The following is an 18,630-nucleotide window of genomic DNA, read 5'->3' as shown; positions in this document are numbered from 1 at the left end:
GGGAGTTCCACAGAGTCTGACACTTCAAATTTTTAACTTACGTTTAAATACTTCATACCTACAATATTATGACCATAAGCATTCTCTCATACTGTTATGCACTATATATTTGCTGTTTATTTTGATCAAGAGGTCCCGTTTAAAGGTCCTGTTTCCTACCAGTATCCAATTCTATCGAGTTCCATTACACCAAATTGATGTTACAGAGGACAAATAAAAAAATGTCTTGCATGTAAAAAGGATCCAAATAAAATACATCAATACATACAAGCTAAATTACACAATTTTCCTTCGTATATCTCCACAATATTCGATTTAAGTATTTGAGCCTCTGCAAAGGCCTGCAAAACGCGTCTAAATCCTTTTAAATATATGTCAATTTAGGCAGCATCTCATGTAAAATACATATGAGGAGGTGATTTTTTTCTCAAGAAAGAAGGGAAAAGTTAAATGTTAGTAGAAATACAAAAAAAACTTGGTTGCGAAAGGATACGTGTGTGTCTCTGTTCTGTGCTGACATCGAGTGGAAAATTAAATTCACTACCAAATATCCTATTGATCTCGTTTGTTATATATACCTAATTTCTGTATCTAACTCTGCATAGAATACAAACTCACTTGTACCCCTTGGTTTCTCACCCATTCATATATACACAAGTTGACAGCTTCTTTCCGATATGTTTTGAGAGTCAATGAGTAAACTATTTTTTTTAAATAATAACAGTACAATATATTATACATGTTTGCATGACTGACTTAACTTGGGTATCTCTTATAAAAAACTCATTATTTTCACCACATAGACCATCGTGGATATGCGATTCCATCTAGAAATGTATACCTTTTTGGAAAGTAGGAAGTTTCCGATTTAAGTCTTTGATTCAAGGAAATCGCCGACTGGTGGTTAGTTCGAGCACCACTTTGATTCGCTGTTGAAAGAGGAAAATGGAGGCACGCACAGAAATGATAAGCGAATAAACATCGGGAAATATACAAACAGGAGGAGTTGGGAGAGCGAGCCGCGGAGTAAATGCGAGTGAAGAGGTTCGAGGGAAGAGATTGATATTTACTGCAAATGGGATGGAGGAAAATAAGGGTATGAAAGTTTGTGAGAAGGGAAATGGGATGAAGATGAAGAAGAAAGAAGTTGAGGGTATCAAGATGGAAGGAAAGAGATGGACGAGTCATGTAGGGAAGAGGAACCGGGAAGAAGAAAGAGAAAGAAGCAGAAGAAGAAACTCGAAAAAGTTGGACCACTCTCTGCCGAGTTTCATCGAAATTCAACGAAACATGCATCTACAGATCTTAAAGGAAAGAAGAATGTATGACATTAACCTTGGTTTGAAATATGCATGAATATACCACAATACATTATCAAATACTCAACAGTCAGTAACTAAACGAAGGGAAAGGGATACATATGGCTAAAAATTGGATAGTAAATATCCGTTTATGAACCACGTATACAACAGACCTTGTAAATATTCTTCTACACTGAGGTAACTTTACGAATCTGAGGTAATACCAGAAAAATCCCTAGGCCAATGGTCAGCAGCTATACTTAGGAATCAAAATGAATCAAGCTGGGTTACAAAGATCGTATTCAAGTTATGTTACTTGATTTTAACTATGAGAGAGGGTGGTCTATAAGTATAATTGATAATTGGTCAAATAAAGACAGCATTATTATTAATTTTAATGAATCCAAAGTAATTACAGAGAACTCAAAATAAGCTCTCATGAGGGATAAAAGACCATTTCTTAAACTTTTTCCAAGATTTTTTAAAAGTTCTTCATGGACAATTAGTCTGACCCATAACTTCGCAAATGTATGAACCGGCTTATTACTGAACTGCCTTTACCGTATTTGTTCCGAGAGCCCCTATGCTAACAGGAGCTAAAGCTATATACAATACCAGTCCATCGAAATACATTAATATCAGTACTTACAGTAATAAGTTTTGACTCGTAATGGCTATACTAAGATGGTATTAGGCAGAATTATTTCATAGTAGGCTGTATTTCCCCGCAGAAGTTTGATTACTTCTCACTTTCTGACAACGCATGCAAATGCTTCCTATAGCAATGTTTGCATAGCCTTCATTCGCATAGCTTCGAGCAATAAGTGCACATTCGAGCTTCAAATACGCAGCGACAGCTTGTGGAGCTCTGTGAAAGTTTACAACTGCGTATCAGTTCTGAAGTTCGGCTTTAGAGGACGGTATTAAATTTCCAATTCCTACCATCTGGCGTTCGTTCCCTGCCGCAGTTCATGTAAATGAGTGACCTACCTTTACGAGGGAAAATGTTATCAATAAAACGCAAGCAGCCTATTAAAACCTTCGCAGCATTACTAAAGGGTTTCATTCGATGATTTTATTAAAATGCTAAATATAAATATCCCAAAACTGAAAGAATACCTCTTTGATATTAATTCACGAATGCAGAATTATTAATGTCTCCTTATTTATAATATATTTCCCCTTATTGTAAACAATATAGCTGCAACCATTGAGACGCTAATGTATTTACGAAGTCTTAAAAATATATTACCTAAAAAGTGGGACAAACCATGGCAAAGAAAGAAACATAATATAAAAAAGACGTTAATATTATGTTCATCAAATTAAATAGAAATAATCGCTCTTTAAAAGATCTATCTTGTGCAGGACACCCTAGGTTAATAACTTGCTACCAGAGGACTTTAAAGCAAAAAACTTATGGTAAAAACAAACTTCTCCAACTTAAAGCGGAATGAATACTAACTCAGCAAAGGGCAGGTAATTTCTTTAATATTACTTTGCGATTTATTAAATTTTATTGCATTCCATTTGGATCATGATGAATACTGTTGCAAACTTACTTTATAATTACAATTGCTAGTTTTGTTCATGAAGTGAAATAAGCAGCTATAAATTCTGGGATGGTAGCCTCACCACGTATATTTCCTAGAGGCTACCTAATGCTTCCCTTGGATGTAAAAAAAAATCTGTAAATTATTTGTGAAGATTGTTTTTCTGCTTTGGGAAGTAATAAAACTCATTATTATTATAATTTGCCTCTCTGGAACCAACCAATTATATAAGTTATGCAATACTGTATTGCTACCCTCACTGCCCACATTATAATTATCCTCCAGGTCATAAATATTTCTGAATTTTTGGTATTTATCAACATTTATCAATGCTCGGGAATTCAAAACCACTGAGTACGATGGACTTCAGCAATCGGAAAAAAATTAAAAGGGATAAGTCAGCAGGAGAATCGCCACAATGAGAGCCTATACATATATGCTCCTCTTCGATTTATCGAGCGGGCAATCGATCGGTTGCAGCAGACGGCTGTTGCGTGTATTCAACTCGTTGGGCGCCCACGGGTCGCGCCACGCATTTGTTTTTGTTTCCGGCGCCGTTTCGAAACGCAATAATGAGCGCAGTGGAGTCATTCACCAAGCTCTTAACGTGGACTCAATACTTATTGATACCTTTTAACGGCGTGTTATTCCATCTATTATCTCTTATTGACTCCTGAAGCCCGAATACGGCGGTATCTCAAAATTATACCTTGAATGATTGCCAAAATTAATAGTAAAATCTATTGTACTTACAAAGTTTAAAATCAAATTATCTTCCAATTAATTTGTGCCTTAACATACCTAATTATGTTGAGGACGCTCCACCTGCAAGGTGTTAGGATTAATTTTAAATAGGATTACAATTTCATGAGAGATAGGGAAGATTGATTGTAGCGTAATGATATCGCCAGCAAGATAGTAATTTAAATAATGACTTACACATCATTCATGTTCCAGGGTAACCCGGGGTTTTTACGCACCAAATCATTTTTTTCTACGTAATGCATATTTTTTTAATTTGATTTTTTTCATATTCGCATATAAAAAAATTGAAGTTAGCCTAATTACAGTCTTATTACCATACAGGCTACCTTACAGGCTACCTTACTTCCTTGAATGGAAATAATTACCTGCATGTGTACATTTATGGAAGAAATATATTATTATATTATCATTTGCGTAGCCAGGGGAGGGGTCCAGGGGGTCCGGACCCCCCCTCCTGAAAAATACAAACACAATTATTTTCCTTCATAAAAGAGAAAAAATATTGAAAAATTTTGAATTTACAAAATATAAAAAAAATGAAGTTTTTTCGATTATGAAAAGTGTCAAAATAAGTTAAAAAACCATCACTTAGTACCCTGTTTGTCAAACATTTTCCCCCCTGGTTTTGGACCTGCCCGAACGAAACTCCTGGCTACGCTACTGTTTATTATTATATTAAAAATACAACGATATATATTATATTTAACGCGATATATGTTGCCTTTAAATCCGTACCGGCTCAGAATGCGTAACACATACAAGCAACGACGTAGCGTCACTGGCTTTAGACTCTCATGCGTACCTTGGAAGGGAGTCACGCGGATAATACGGTAGATGGTGAGCAAAGGTGGTGACGTGACCGTCAACCCCATGTGGACTCCCCCTTCTTCCCAATGAACTTCGGATGCACTTGCGACGTCTAGGCAGGAAGACGGTTCGAGTGCTGTCTCCACAAATCTCATCTCCTGCCTGGATTCATTTTGTGACTTTTTTTCTTGGTACGTAAAATCAAGACATGTATGAGCGTACCTTCTTCTCGGTAAATGTAACGTAATAATTACATTTTCAGCAATCTATTCCCTTGATCAATGGAAGACTTGAATAAATGCTTGGTAAATCTAGGGTAGTCAGATTTCGCCCAAATTGTACCCAATTTTTTTCATTTAATTTAGTAAAGGTTAACGGCAAAAGTAGATGTAAAAACTCAAAATTCAGCAATTAAAGCCCAACACCGATATTAATGGTGCTAAAAGTATGATGTAGCGAGCTAGGGCTAGTAAATATTCTGTGAAAACAATGAAGAAAATTTTTTAATAGATATTATGAAAATATCGTTAAAAAATTAAGGAGCAGGTCCAAGAATTCTGCTGATTACGAGATGAATAAAAAATGTGGTTCGCAGTACATACAGTTAAGTACGGTTTAATTTCATGCAAAACATTGTTAAAACCAACCCGTCTCATTAAATCAGTCCGGTTCTATTCTTCTACGCTTATAAGATGTCTTTAGCGGCTAGACAGTGATAAGCGAAGCCCAGTTTCTAATAAAACTTGCGGAAATCTTAGATTCTGAGTGTACTGACGAGCTGGCCTACTTACCCTCACTTGATTTAGTAGATTTGAAAAATATCGACTTGAACACATGGAGTAGTTCGCCTAGGTAGAGTTGAATACTTTGAATTATGAGATCGATAAAATATATTCTAAACAAACTCATAAATAATACAGCAGCAAGAACAAACTCTATTCCATTGGTGTATTAACTACTGTCGCAAGCGTCGATACGATAAAAAAAATGACAAATAATTATACGTTAACGAAATTTTAAGTACTTTTACGAATTAGGGTGAATGCGAGGTAGCCTAGTGGGTAGGAAACTTGAAAGCTGGTGACAGGGTCTCAGATTCTAATGTGAGATCATCGGGCACACCCAAACAACAATCCTCAAAATGCGATACGGTAGCCTAGGGAAAGGCGCTTCCCTTCCATAATTATGTGATATTGTACGGCTCAGACTCAATCTGGGGTGAGCTCAACCCCCACCCTTGAAACTAACCTTATGAGTAAGTTTGTCACTAAAGTACAACTTTATATCACTTAATAAATGCATTCACACATTTAAGTTCATATAAATTTAAAATAATTCAATGTCTTTTGAGGAGAAGACGGGATAAATTAGTTGGCCACGTTATGAGACATGGTCTGACGTAAACAATCGTAGAAGGACAAATGGAAGGGAATAAGGGCAACAGAAGGCCTCGATTTAGTTACATAGAACATGTTACAGGGGTTTATAAGAGAAGTAATACGTAGGTAAGAAAAGATTAGCTGATTGGGGAATTGAGTGGTGAGCTGCTTCTAGTCAATCTTAGGATTGTTGACTAATATAAAGGATGCTGAAGATGAATACTGCATTCGATTGGCATATGGTTAAGCCGTTCACCATTTTTTTCAGGGGACATGAAGAAAATTCGCTGAAACGGATCAATAGCCCCAATTCCGTGACCGTACATCATGACCAAAGCAACTACGTCATCCTTTTATCTTGGTCACTCATACTGGTCTCCCTCTCGACATCCTTCGACCTGTTGATGACATTCTCGACAAGCACACACTACACGCGCCGCCATTTCCTGCGTCTCCGGCACAACCTCAACGCAATTTATTCGACCGCCTACCTCTCCACCCCATCGCCACTGTAACCACAGCCTCTCCTCCGCCGGCTGTAACGTCGTTTCCGCACCGCCATCTTCGAGCCTACGGATCCAGATACTAAAATATGGGTCAAGCACCACTTTCAAGAAACAAAACGAGTAAAAAAAGGATTTATTTCAGTTTTCTACGGTCTATCGTTTTTTAAGAGTAGATTATACGAAATAGTGCACGAAAAAGAGCCTAATAATGAAAAAGTGTCCCTGGTGACCAGTACTTTTTTAAAACCATAACCCAAGAATTCTGTATCTCAGCGATGACTACTTGGTCATGCTCCACCAAAGAACATCACGCCGAGTAAATGATTACTATTTGTGTAAGTGTTCTTGGGCGTTTCATTTTTATGCTGGTGTTATATGATAATTAGCCTTTCAGGTACTCCAAGATCTTTCCTATAAATCCAAAATAATTGTTGATCAGTACAACGTACAGTGGATTTTAAATAAAGTTACTTAAAATATGATCAGAATATGTATGGTCAGATGAGCAGTATATTTTTAAAGTCTAATCTGGCGAAAGGATTTAACGTTTTCTCACTGCTGTACCCACGGCAGAAATCTTAGAGCAGGCATTGGCGTAACTTGGAATATGCTTTGGAATGGGATTACCTGGGGTGGCGAACCCCCTCCCAGGTAAGGAGGGGTCCGGGAAAATTTTTGAAAAATGACATGACTGGAAATACATTTCACATCATTTTGACACTAAACATTTAGCTTTAAGCAGATGCAATTTTTTTAATGTCAAAATTAGACAATAGTTTTAAGTATTTTTTTATTTCTCTGAGGCTTTGGGAGGGATCTATTCCCTCATCTCCCCCATAGTTACGCCACTGAGAGCAGGAAATATTAAGTTAACCCAAAGGAAAAACTTCGAGTTCCACCAAGGATAAAGAAAGTGATTCCAATCATATCAATGATTAATACATTTCAAAAATACACACAGCAGTGGTAAAAAATTTGTTCAATAACCTGAAGCAGGTATCCTGCTGTCTCCCCTGTGACGATGAAATGTTTATTTTTCAGTGACGAAAATTGAGATGAGAAGGAAGGATTGGAACCATCACGGCACAACAGTATAATTATCCTGAGAAAATACTCAGGATAACATTAAATGAGGACCTAAGACTAAGTATTGATTTTAATTTTTAAGGCTCACTTAAAAGTTTTAGATAACACTCCTAAGGCATCAGAAACTTTCTGGTCGGAAGGTACATACGTTATACTTGCAAGGTGAAATTGGCTGAATATTTTTGAACAGCGCTTTTAGAGACTAAATTAACGCCGTAGAATATTTTATTACTATGTAAACCTCTAAACTAAGGTAATATCATTTCATCCATTAGTTTCCACGGATCTCGTTCGGGAAAAAGCGTCGTGATGCATCGGTCTCGATATATTTTTAAACAAAATTTTCACTACCCCCCATTTGATACATCAAAATATTCTTCAAAAGAGACAAATTGCCAAAGACAAATGATGGCAAAACAAAGAGACAATATGCTCACTTCGCACAATAATTTCTAAAGGAAAATATCCAGACGTAAACGTTATCGAACTAAAAAATTTACATATAAGATTTATCATCACGTAATTCACTCATATTTTTCCATTTTCATGGAACAGCAGTGTTCTGTAAGCCTAATTATGATTGACTTCGGTTGTGGCAAGCTGAGTGACTGGGCTATTTTTATCCTGCGTAGAATGGAGGTCATCGCTCGTAATGAAATTTTGAGCGGCAGGTCTGCTCAAATTCTCTCTCGGACGTGCTCAGAGTTGAGATAATTTTGGAACTCGATTTCCAGTCACCTCCGGTCCCCCTTGGAGTTTCCACCCTCCTAATTCGGGACACGACGTCCAATTAATTGGACGGGAGACCTTCCTGTGATTTACACACTGATCAGTCATACCTTGTGAGATGTTGGATTCCACATCGCTCCCTCTCTCTCTCCACGAGGGGAAATAACTTTTCACAACGCCCACTCGCCAACCTGAGGGTCTTACTCAAACTTTAAACGTCTGTTTTAATAGTATGGATTACCTTTTCACATCCCTTCAATAAACGTGAAAATGACGAGAAAAATCAAGGGTTTCCTTCTCAATTTTGTCTCGGATTCCGGTGGAACAAGATACTTCTTCTGTATCTCGCACATGAATCACGTGCAAGGTACCTTGGGGTGCTGCATCAGCCTCTTCCGCGAGAAATTTGACCGTGCGATTGATATGAAGCATGTAATTCCAAAATTTCGAGGTCATTGTTGATAAAAATGCTGTCGAAGATGGACTCTTTACATGCTAAAAAGCAAACAAACAGTAGTCAAGACGCCTACATTGCGTAACACTATCACTTATAGTTTCGTTTGAAACGACTGTAATACGATTTTCACCCAAGACCTAAACACCTACTATTATTGCATTTATCGACCAATAGCTCCATAGGTAGATATATTCATCCCCGAAAGTACAGTTATTTCCGAGCGCTGGCAACGCTGGTCGGCCGGATGGAGTGGGACGGTGAGGTGGAAGGGGCAGCGCTTCTGATTGGCTACTAGCTCTCTACCACCCACCCGCCGTCAGTTCGAAAAAGGGTATAACGTGGCATAAAAAACTTTAGTAACACCGGCCTTTGTAACGACATCAAATTTAAATCACTACGTCAAACGGTGTATATGTATCTATAAATATATATTCTGTACACTGTATATCCCTTTACACTCTGATTGAGGCGTCAAAACCAGCTGGCAGCGCACACAATTGTTCATAGGAAAGAATCTGTACATGGCTTGCGGATCCTCATTATCCGCCTCCTACCTTAGCATTTTTCGGCAACAATAGAAAGCTGAAAAAGGCCTCGCCTCAGCTCGAACGAAAGGAAATCTCAAGTTAGTCCCCATTGTGAAGGTTCTTAGCGTAAAAGGACACTGACCTCGGGCTTGTAATCGACCGATTCTATCCCCTAAAATTCGAAGCCAATTGGCCAATCGCATCCGAAAGCGGAAATGTCTCTCTTAGCCTCAAAAATTGTTTTGAGATGAAATACTAACAACTACTTCCATCCAATTCACATATGTACGACCAGAAGTAAGAACGAAAAAAGTTAAAGAAATAAACCTTTTTTTCGATAGAAAGGTGTGTTTATCTACATAACTTAGTGCAAGAAATCTACAGAAAATCTAGATATCGACATATACATTATGAAGGAGTGACTCGGATTGGAAGGGGAAATGGATTTATCAATTTATGTGAAGTTTTCAGCACTTTCATCCTTCAATATCCCATTAAATATATCTTTGTGAATATTTGTAGAGTTTTTGATCTTATGGTGACATTCATTATTGATGGAAATATTTTTCAAACGTACATTTAAGCGTAAAATATGAACCTTCCGCCAAAAAAATTCAATTAGCATTAAATATTATATTGTAGTTGAATGATAGAAATAAGTTTTTTATTTGAAAATATCAAAAACATGAACCATCAGAAAGTTGTTTAAAAACTCTCTCTCTATTGAAGGTTAAGAGATTATGTTTTGGATCAATTTCAAACATTAAACACATCATTAAATATATTTTATAGCATTAAAGTTCTGCAATTAAATTTTCTGTGCTTAATTCAAGTAATGGTAAGATGTTTACAATTTTCACGGTGTAATCAAGCATAAAAATATCATGAGCATTCTATACGGTGGGAGAAAATGGACCCTAATAATTTCATTTTGAAGACACGATTCAGTATTCATTCCTAAATAGATACTGTCCACGAACTAGATAATTGCGGTTCCAAATGTCCAAATGTAGTAGTAGTATATCGTAATATATAATACTTGGTAATTCCATATAAATGATAATGATTTGGATAAATTTGAAACATTAATCGCATCATATTTCATGTTTGAAACATGATGAATGATATGATTAATGAATGGACATTTTCGGTGCTAAATTCAAAAGTAGATAAGAGGTTCCAATAGTTTACCTTTAGCACAGCGTAAACAAGGAAGAAATTAAAAATAAAGAAAGTTCCATATGGTGGGAGGAAATAAGTCCTAATAATTTCGAACTGAAGACGGTATACAGTATTCATTCCAACGAAAACGCTTTCCAAGAACTAGATCGTCGCAGTTTAAAATATAGCAGAATCACTAGATATCATAATGGGGATATGAAACAACGTAATCAATGCCACCCATAGCTTTAGAGTCGTAATTCTTTTTTAGGTGAAAAATTCATCAGATTCGCCAGTATTGCCACTTCCAACGTCCTTGTCCGGACATCTTTTTCCTGACAAGTGTCCTCGAAAGATCCCGCTGCAACCCTTATCTCGACCCAAAAATTCCTCAAGGGGCTCGCTAAGGGGAAAACGAGAAGATGTATCTATGCCAGAAACTGGGGATATCGTGTAGAGAGAAAAATACGAAGAATGAAAATTAGTTAAAATGAGGGTATTTATAAAATCTAAAATCCGGGAATATCAAACCAAAATGTCATCGTTGCGCAGATAATTCTATCATAAAATAATTCGTATATAAGTGAACTCTTCTCGGGTTTTTCGCCGGGTAAGTTGCTTGTTGGCTTCGATGGCTGCCTCTGCCATTGTCCTCAGGGCATGATAGCAGAGGCAGCCATCAAAACGCTGGCCTACAGGCAAAACACCGGGTGGAAAACCCGATAAGATTTCACCAGTATCATACGCCAGAAAGAAAAAGATCATAATTCGTGTATTTAGGTATGGGTTTTACGATTCGACACAAAATATGTGAAATCCAACCAAATTTACTTAATTACGATCCAAAATATGTACGAGGATCTATTTTAAAGATATTATCAGAATGACACATACCCCTCAGGATTTTTTCACAAACCTTTACGTTGCTGAAAGAAAAAGACTCAGCCAAAAGAAAACTGCTGTTAGTGTGGAATATAATAAATACAAATAACTGGATATAAAAGGTAGGGGATGTTTCTAGAACATATTCAATTTCAAGATGCAAGTCGCGAGATAGTCATGATACCGTTCACCGGTTTTATGGTCAAAACATTGATGGAGGTATAACCATTGAACCAGTTCAAAAGAGAAGAAAAGTACTTGCATATATTTTTTTCCGGAGAGTACCCGATCATACTTCTTTGGACACTGTTAGATGAAGATTTTACGGAGATATTCCCGTAGCCTTACGGGTTTTATGCAAATCATAAAACTCCTTTTAATTTATGGAAAACGAAAAAATAGACTTTCTTAGGGTAACAAATATATTTGAAAAATCTCGACCTGGACTCCATAACTTAGTTATATCGTAACTATGTTTAGAAATCCGGTTAAATCCGGTGTTCAAATATATTAGTGAACCTAACAAAGTTTGTTCTTTCATTTTCCATGGCGGAAAGCTTCCTTACAGGTAGGCCTTAAGCCATTTTTTCCTGTTCCGTAAACAAGGAGTGTTTTTAGTTGCCGTAACTGCCACTGGGGGGCGTAATTTTTTTATGTTCTTTTTTTGTGTGCGCGCACCAGAGTCCTGGCCAGTTAGTTTTTGGAACTCCGAATGAGAAAACGTAGTGATCCAGCTGTCCCACCTCTCCCCCGATATACAAGTGTACTCAAGTTGTTCGGCAGAAACGGATAAGGACAAGGCTGACTGACTGAAGACTGACTGATAAGTTATATTTTGCCCCCTCTATTCTCATTATTGTTATGATATTGTTAAAGGGTAAAGAAGAAAATTATTTTGAATGTTTACAAGTGTATTGCTCTGGTCCTTCGGGTTTATAGGTTTCTGAACATTGTTTTTCATTCCGCAACAGTTCTATTCAATTTACTTAGTTGGGGTATTACCTTCTTTTAGAGGACGATGGCAACAATTTGACTTTTATCAACAGTTTAACATAGGACAGTACACGGAGAAACTTCTTTTTATAGGAGAGTTTCTTCCGCCAACTTGAGCCAGGAACGAGATAAAATAAGAAAATCTAGAAGGGAAAAAAATCTTTCCAACTAGCTGGAAAGTTCTTCCTTCGCCTTTTCCGTATTCTTCTTTTATCGTCATTCCTTTCCAAGCGTCTCCACTCCAGCTATTTACCCCACTTCAGCCATTTTACCCTCAGTTGCGGTTTACTTCACGTGGATGGGCCGAGAGCCTTTTCAATGACCGAGGAGAATCTTAGATGTTTCCTATTTGAAGCGAGGTCTTTTGAGCTCAGTATTGAAGGTAAAAAAATACGCTAGACGTTGCAACAGTAAAATGGCTTAAATTAGCTTTGTCTGACGAAGTAATGATTAACTAGCATTTCTACTTTTCTAAAAAAAAATAATCAGCACCCTTTAAAATAATGAAAAACATGGTTTTGTGGCATCACATAGGAAAAAACTTAGCTTTTCCTGATCAACTTTCAATTTTGATGCGTTTAAATGCCTTAGTGTTACCCTTAAAGGTAAATTCTGACAGCTTGGAATTGAAGTGCAATGGAATGAAATTGGGATTCCAACCGGTTACGTGTAAAATTGCTTGGATTGATGGGCGAAGGAAATAATAAAACTATAGAATTCGCGAATTAGGCCGATAGAATTTTCACGATAAATACACCGAGGCGATGAAATCGTCGAACTGAAAACTGAGCGAACTGAGAGGACTTCATTCATTTCCAGGGATGTGCGAGTAGCACTTTTTGATCTCGAGTCGAGTATCGAGTGGCTAGTGATTTTTAATAATAATTTATATGATAATTTATGGACCAGGTACTACAACAACGCATGCACCAACATATTCTCACGATCCAATCCCCCAGTGAATTTTCCATTCTGAATACTAAGCCTGATGTAAAAAGGAAAAATAATGAGGATCGTTGATGGTAATTGTGTGAGAATTAGGAGATGGATAGAAATTAATGCGTCTTAAACAGTTACGTAAATTCCACAATTGAAATTGATTAACGTCTAGTAATACGAGGAATGTTTTTTAAGCAAGGGCCGTTTTTTAATATAAAATAAACCAAAATTATTTTTTTCAAATTTCATTTATTTTTAGTATTGTCATACTTTTCTTTATATTTCCCCATAGTTACTTATTTGTTTAGGCACTTATAATACGTTACCACTAAGTTTTGAATCTCCTTCGAAGAAAGACTTATCGACTTTAAAAACGACATCACCTTCTGTCGGCAGATTTCTGAACTTACTGGCCTTGACAGCTCTGTAACCGAAACTACTCGACTCGAGTCTAGTAATGCTACTCGAAATACTCGAGTCGAGTACCAAGTAATTGAATCGACTCGAATTTTCAGGTACTCGCACATAGCTATTCATTATTTACATTTTCCATCAAAAAATGGAAGCAAGTAATATAATTTCATTCCGACATATATACCCCTCAATCGCATCAGCATAGGAAAAAGTAAAAAAAAAACAACTTTTCAGGAGGATCAAGATTATCGGATTAGGAATATTACTAACATTACGCGAGTAACAAATAGCCTACGCATAATGACGTTTTCAGTGATTCATTCCCCTATCGACGGAAGGCTTTAATAAATGTTAGATTAATCTCGGGTAGTCAAATCTCCGACGAAGTTCACCTAATTTTTTATTTTATTTTAGTACAAGTTAACGGCTAACGTAGAAGTAAAATTCAAAGTTCAGCAATTATAGCGAGAAATAGAGTCTAACTTATGATATAGCGAGGTTGGCCAAACAATAATGACAATCTCAGAAAACGATGAAGAAAATCTTTTAATTGCTTGATACGTTAAAAAAATGAAGAAGCCTATCGTTCCAGGAATCTCAACTCCACCACTGATACTGCAATAATTGAAATCACTGCACTAGGTTTAATAGGTTTTCGCGCTTTCATTAGATAGGATGGAGTCTACAGCAGCGCGAAGACCGGATAAGGATGGAAGTAGGAAAAAATATGAGCAAGGAATCAAATTCCGCTCAGCAACTTTTTATTCTCGTTTCCTATCAGGAGCTCCGAAGTTATTTTCTTTTTTGGACCCTTACTTCTTTCCTCTTCCAAAGGAAAAGGGACCGCTGGCGTGAAAGATGAGGAAACTAAACACGGACGATCGATTGGAAAATCTCTCGTGGCTCGAAAGCGAAGAAGAGATCGTGCCGCGAAGGGAACGTAATCGGTGAGACCTCTAGAGGAAAAGAAGAGGACTTAGTGAAAATAAAAGACGAGCAGTCATGGGATTAATGTATAGGGGATCAAGAAAGTGGAAAAAATATGGGAGAGAAGCGTTCCAAAGGAAAGGAAATCCAAGAGGAATTGGTAATGGAGCTTTCAGATTGATAAAAATACTCCATTTTTCACTAATCACCAGTTAATACTATTTGCATCCTTCAGCCGTTCCTTTGAAATTCTTAATGCGACAGAACAGCGATTAATAAGGCGGAGTTCATCCTGTATTTTTTCTCACATCATTCAAGGGATTAAATGCTTTATCTAAGATAAAAGAGCTTAGAAAAAGCGTTAGCATATATTTAAACCCTACAAAAGTGACGTAGAATTATTGATGACTTCCATTTACTGGACTAATATGGAGTATGCATTATTTTCACTAATGGGTAATCACTTTCATAAATTGGTCAAATATACAAAATTTCAAGTAGTTTCAATTATTTGTTTAAAAATATACACTGCTCATTTCCATCACGAAAGTAATTCAGTTGATTTTTCATTTATCTCAGGCCAAAACCCTGTAACTTGCGGTAAAACTCATTGGTTACCTACGCTAAAATTGTTGCTGAATCGGGAAAGAAGAACAAATTGAATTAATGAAATCGATAGAATGAAATTACCTACGGTTAAATATTACTCTTCTAAAGGCACTGCGCTCACAAGGACATTGTGGCGAAGCGGTACTCCTCGTTTAGCGTTAAAAAGTTAAATTTGACCTGGCACTCAGACAGCAAAATATAATTTCAGCACGCTTTATACGGCACTTCATAAGGTTTTTGGCAAGCTCTCATTAGGTATCAAAGTTATCAGGCACTGAGGAACGTTTCAAAAAAACAATTCGAATATAATTTGTTTTATTAAGAATTTTTCTTACGCATGCCATCATGTGTTTAAGAGTGGTTGCTTTGCGTTCGTGGTTATTAATGTTTTTCTTAATATCGCTGGTTAAAACACCTAAAATTAATCGCAACTATAATTCTCATGGTCAATATTATTTGCTGTTTGATCATTCTCCAGTAATTTGTTGGGAAATATCTTGAATATAGATAGCATGAAACTCAAAGGAAAACAGTTTATTTCTGCTGAAAGCAAGAATAAAAAAGAAGCAGAGCACATCTGCTTAGTTCTGAAACCGAATTTAGAGGTAGGATTTAGGAAAAAATATTTGCGAAAAACTAAACGGCTTAAACGGTAAAAGAAGATAATCTATGCCTCGTGCTTCTACAAAATCACTAGATTATAAAGCAGCACCTTTCTTTTCCACCAATACACAAAATCATGCAAGGCATGATAACCCTAATAATCGATTATCAGAACAATCAATAACCTAATGATCAGTTTAAAATGATTTCATGATTAATAATGGACTTACCAATCCCACCCAAAGGCCCAGCTTACTAAGCGAAGACTGTTTAAAACCACGAATACAACACAACCAGCGCGAGCGGTAGCAACAAAATGGCTCACATGACAAAAATATATATCGCTTCTACACCTTCCTTTTTTCCTCGTCTCTCTACCACTATTTCTCTCTCTCTCGCGCACACTCAAGAGTTCGCTCAAGTGCTTTTCACTTACAAATCGCTTTCTTATACACCCTCTTTTCTCCTGAACGATCCTTTCAAAAGAGCATCTATCCCTAAGAGGACCCGCTGAACCCGTTCTTTTCCTCTGGTGGATATTGCGGTCTTAGTACTCCTCTTCCACGTTGGCCACCTTTCTCCTTCTGTCCTCTCTCAATAGGCACAGATAAGCCCAACGGGTTTGCATAGAGGAGGTCCAATTTTATCCCATAGAAGGCTGATTTCTGTTGCCTTTTCGGTCGCATTTTAATCGTTTTTCAAAAATACCATTGATGAGTGCAATGAGATTCACTTTATTCCATTATTTTGCAGTACCATTTTTGATATTGCGAGAAATAGCATTACAATACATTTTACAAGGAATAGATCCTAAACATTCCTAATTATACTTTATGTCGCATTGAAACTCGGATCCTTTTGTCCGTCAGCGACGCGAGTGGCGATTTCTTCAACCCATTTAAATGCGGTGGGTGACAACGCACTTAGAGGCTGACTTGAGGATCCTCTATTTTAATATTCGTGGATTAGCCAATGGATTACAAAATGGACTGCAGATGAAAGAGCGCTTATCCTTTATTCTCAACACGGAAGAAAAAGCTTCCCAATCGTCATAATGGAAAACATTTCGCTTGGGCTTTGTAATTTTAAAGGGGGTTATCAGCTGAAAATGAGCACAAATAAAACCAAAATATTAGTATGTAGCGGAAGAGATGAAGTCAAAAATAACACTAAAATAGGGAAACAAAAACTGGAAGACGTGGATGAATTCTGTTATCTGGGAAACAGGAAAATTAACAATTAATTAGGGGGAAACAAAGAAGAAATTAACCGCAGAATAGCCCAGGCAAAAAAAGTATTCCACCAAAAAATAGATCTACTTACAGCAGGAATTTTAAGCATGCAAGTAAGGAAAAAGTTTATCGGAGTTTACATTTGGAGTATGCTTCTCCACGGAAGTGCGGCATGGGCAATGACAGCCACGGGTAAACCTAGTGTAGAAGCCTTCGAAATATGGTACTACAGAAGAATGATGAGGATCAAATGCCAAAAACCAAGAAAGTAATCAAGTAATCAGGAAGTCCTAAGAAGAATAGGAGAAAAGAGAAGCCTCATGAAAACCTTGACAAGAAGACGGAACAACCTAATAGGCCACATCTTGAGACATGATGGCCTGATGAAGACAATCGTCGAGGGACAAGAGGATGGCAAGAACGGTAAAGAAAGACCTCGAACAGAATATATGGAACAGGTAAAGAAGGATGTGAAAGAGAATAATTACGTAGGTGTGAAATGGTTAGCTGATTGGAGAATTGAGTGGAGCGCTGCGTCAAACCAATCTTAGAACTATTGACCGGTGATGATGAATTTTAGGGGAGGACATGGTAGCCTAGTGAGTAAAGCTTCTGACTGGATGATCCTGGTATCAAATCTCGGGAGAAGCCTACAGATGCTCCCGCGAGAAGCCTACAAAATCCTCGAAGTTCTAGGTGACCCAGGGAAGGGCATTTGCGTGATTCAATAGATTGCAGCTTGCTCTGGGTTGAGCACTAGGGTGCATCGTTTAATGATAATTTCCATCTTCAGTGATATCTTCTTACATGAACAACTGGTTAATATAGTCGGCGATGGTATAAAAGAGCATAATCTCATCCTAATGACTACCCTAGACAACTTCAGACATTATTTTCACGTTTTGACTGAAAAAATCTCTATTTCGCGTCATTTATCGCATGTATAGAGTAAAATGAGGCAGAGTGTTGCGGGTTGCCTACAAAACCAAACTGCTTTCGGGGACACGATAAAAGTACATTTTCTCAATAATTAAAAGCAATAGAGCTGGCGTATTTCGTCTTAAGTATCAATAAGAGACCAATGTTACACCCCTTGGAAAAAATGAGTGCTTGCTGAAACCAAATTTAAATTGTTTACATTTTTTTATGTTTTTAGTTACAAATTTTGAAATTTCAATACAAAAGGGCGTGCAGAAGATATTAACAGTTTTTGAAAAAAATCATATTTGTAATGATAATATCCACCCGAGTACGCAACTTTTGTCGGGTATTACGATTCGCTCCTAAAAAAAGTGACAAAACGAGGAACCCTAGTGAGCACTATCCTCTTCTATTCCATGTAACCTTTGGGTGAAATCATTGAGTGAATGAGTGACTTTAGGCTACAACGAATATTTTTGAGGGACAAAGAGAGGTTGTTTCTAAATATGCTCATGACTCATTCCAAGCTTTACAAAATACGGAAAATAAATGAATTATACAATCTCAGCTATCTATTCAGGAGAGAAAACCCTTATGGCATTCCTTGACGTCTATTTAAAGTGCTCGCTAAACATTCTGCTGGAATTTTTACGAAAGAAAAAAAATTATTCCTCTAATGGTGGAAAATTATTTCATCCAAAGTTGCGAGCTACCACCAACAACGGGTTCACAAAGGAGAATAAATTCTTTTCAACATCCCATTTTTCCCATCAGGAACCACTTTTGCACCCAAAAGACGTATTTTTTTATTCTCTCACTATCTCCCATCCAGCCAGGTC

The sequence above is a fragment of the Ischnura elegans genome, chromosome 11 (assembly GCF_921293095.1).
Source record: "Ischnura elegans chromosome 11, ioIscEleg1.1, whole genome shotgun sequence".
Taxonomy (NCBI): Eukaryota; Metazoa; Arthropoda; class Insecta; order Odonata; family Coenagrionidae; genus Ischnura; species Ischnura elegans.
This window is presented reverse-complemented; position numbering follows the sequence as displayed.